The 3224-nt window shown below is 33.9% G+C and overlaps 1 long non-coding RNA gene across 1 annotated transcript; it reads left to right on the top strand.

Moving 5' to 3' along the window:
• Positions 1-1327: 1327 nt before the first annotated feature.
• On the top strand, positions 1328-2945 carry LOC127119333 (uncharacterized). The gene is made up of 2 exons (XR_007802759.1): positions 1328-2036; positions 2598-2945. It is a non-coding gene; the product is annotated as an uncharacterized LOC127119333 (long non-coding RNA).
• The last annotated feature ends 279 nt before the right edge of the window (positions 2946-3224 follow it).

Here is a 3224-nt window from a genome sequence, read left to right on the forward strand (position 1 = left end):
AAAATCACTTGTGGACACAAATATTTCTTCACAAACAACTCTTTTAGGTTCTCCAATACCCAACAAAAATTATGTCTACTCAGACTCCATATACGCAAATGCAACAACAAAAGTCAACTCGGTTGATGTCATGCCAACAATTTCAAACAAATGTTGTCTATATTTGTTTGTCTTATAAGTGTTATCCATAACTAATACAATCGAAAAAATATTCAACAACTTAACAGAATCAGGACGGGCCCAAAATATATCTCTTACAATTTCCGAGTCATCATTTTTTCTACTCCAATACACATAGTCTGCATCCTCAATAAGCTCAAACAAATGTTGTATCTCACTTCTAGGACCTCTTATCTCTTTTTGTATCACACTCTTATGCTTGTATACTTGCGTAATCCGAGTGACATTCTCAGGATCTCGGTCTTGCAAGGAAAGCAATATGTGTCTAGGTGGTATATGTCTCTTGGTCAAATCAACGACATGTTGCTTCTCATCTATGATCAACCTACCAATAAAGGAATGACCTTCTAATTTATCAGGTAAACCATGATTATGTAACCCACATTTTACATCAATCTTCCAACCAGACCCATCTTTCGCCGGAGTCGACCTGATTTTAAATGGGCATCCACATTTCTTGGACGCACTTTGGGTTCCACTATCAGTACTCTTGTGTTTCCCACCTTTATCACAATCAAATATTAATTTGTTACTTCTCCCTCTCCTCCCTGTTTCAGTATCTGAACGACTGATAATAACAGTTACTTTATTATCGATTCCAACCTCTTTAATCCATCTGATCACCTCTTCTTGTATATCAAATCTTTCAGTCGTTATAAACGCATCAGAAGTATCTACACATATTTGGGGAAGATTTTTCATTCCTGCATAATAAACAAATTTTAAAATAAAATTAAAAATAAAATACAAATCGGAAGTCTTTAAAAAAGAGTTCTGGAATACATAAAACACAAACCGGAAGACTTCTTCAAAGAGTTCCGATATGTGTCACTTTGTTTACCGGAACTCTTTCAATAAGTGTTCCGGAATGTGTCTTTTATATTAAAGAACCGGAACTCTTTCTTCAAGTCTTCCGATTCACTCGTTGGTGTGTTACGGATATCTTTTGTGAAGTCTTCATGTTTGGAAAAAATATATATCGGAAGTCTTTTTCTAGGAATTCCGATGCGAGGGTAGAATGTGTAATTTTTAGAAGTTTAAACTGAATAATAAAAATGAAATGGTAAATTGGTTAAAACCAATTAAGAATAAAATTGATATTTTAAAAAAATGGTAGGAGCATGAAATTAAAGGTAGGACTACCAAGTAAAATTTTCCTTAATCATCTACTCCCTTTCAACCTCGCGTTAGTTGTAGCACATCAAACACGACATAAGAATCTGCAAGCTTAATCACTGATTTCCTCGTGACTTCACGCCGACACTAGCACATCAAACATGGCACAAGAAACTTCGCTTCAAAATCGTCTCGATCGCGCGCTAACAACCAAACATTTGACAAACGAATTGGATTCCGCATTTTACTGAAAAATCAAATGCCGAATCTGAATCCCAATCTTGAGCGTGAAAACCGAAGAAAAAAAAAGAATGAAGAACCTACCAGATTCGATGCAGGCTCTAGTTAATTTTTCTCTTCGATCTCCCTCAATCACTTCCGCTACATGTTGTTATCGCTCTTCAATTCATTGTGTTGCTGCTTATGAATCTTCTCCTCCTTCGTTATGCTTCTCCTTTTCTCTGTTGCGTGTTGTTCTGTTGTGATTCTATGATCTTCATGTTGGAAGTTATTTTTAAGGAGGTTGTGAAATTTTGGTTAGCAGGTTCTATTGAAGGGATTTCGGTTCAGAATTGGTTTGCACAATGGTTCCCAATTGAAGTATGGTGAATCATTATTGGTTAGAGGTTGTATTTGGTTTCATTCAGAAGTTGGTTTGAGAAGTTGAAGTGAAATTGCAGAGAGTTGGTCCCTCCGTTCAGTTTTTCGTTAGGGAAATGGAGTTGGAACTTATGAAGAAGGTTCGATTCTCCTCTATCTTTGACAGTTGGATTCTGTTATATCTTTGATAGTTGGATTCTATTATAACTGTGACAGTTGGATTCTGTTATAACTGTTATCATGAGGGATGCTGCTTTTCGTTTCAGTTGTGGAGCTTTTGGAAGTTTGTTCAACTATGTTTGTGTTTCTCTTGCAGGGTGGTTTCAACCTTTTGAAATTATTTCAACTCACTTGCAGGTTTTTTTTTGTTGTTTATGGTGAACTTTGTTGGCTATGTCAATTGGAAAATCTTGGTTAATAGGATATGGTTAGTTATTAGATTGATTATGTTAAAACAGTTATAATGTTGATGTTAGTTTAGTTATAATGGGATTACAACTGACTGTTATCAACCGGTGACAAAAAGAAGTTCTAGTTGGATGTTAATGTGTATGTATGCTAACCTTGATTATGTGCTATGTGACGATGTTTTGCAACTTGGTATGAAAATGCTTGATCGTTGGTTTGTAATTCTAGCCGTATTGAGATGCTTGGAATGTTAGATTATAGGCTATAGTTAATGATGCTTGATATTTGTGCAGGTTGGAATACAAAACGGATTTGAATTGGCCATATTTCAATGTAGTGCAAATGGATTGTCATGGCGTCATGGAATTGGCTATTTTGTAATCATGAAATGAATGTAGTATGAAGTAATTGCAATGGATGTAAATTTAGAGTTAAAAGCATTGTGAGATGAAATTGAATTTATGGTTGAAATTGAAATATTGTAATTGGTATGAATGGAAATAAAGTGTTGTATGTAGTCATAATGATTGAATGGACTATTGTATTGTAATTTGGAAATTGAAATGGTTTATATTGTAATTGAAATGGTTTATATTGGAAATTGAATATGGTATTATGATATAAATTATTGGTTGAAGATATGGATTGGCTTGCATGAAAGAATGGATTTGAATGTTATTTTGAATGGTTTGATTTGAAAATGGAAAGTCATATTAAATGTTTGGAATGGCTTGATTGACTTGAATTGAGAAACATTGGGATTAAAGGTTTATGATGTGTTTAACTAGTGAATTATGTATGAAATTGGAATTGAAAATGTGAATTGGATTGTTATTTAGTAAATTTTGGATTGAAATTGTATTTCTGAATGGAAATGTATGCTTGAATTAAGTATTGTAATAAATGGTTTATGTAATGTA

The sequence above is a fragment of the Lathyrus oleraceus genome, chromosome 2, assembly GCF_024323335.1.
Source record: "Lathyrus oleraceus cultivar Zhongwan6 chromosome 2, CAAS_Psat_ZW6_1.0, whole genome shotgun sequence".
NCBI classification, from domain to species: Eukaryota; Viridiplantae; Streptophyta; class Magnoliopsida; order Fabales; family Fabaceae; genus Lathyrus; species Lathyrus oleraceus.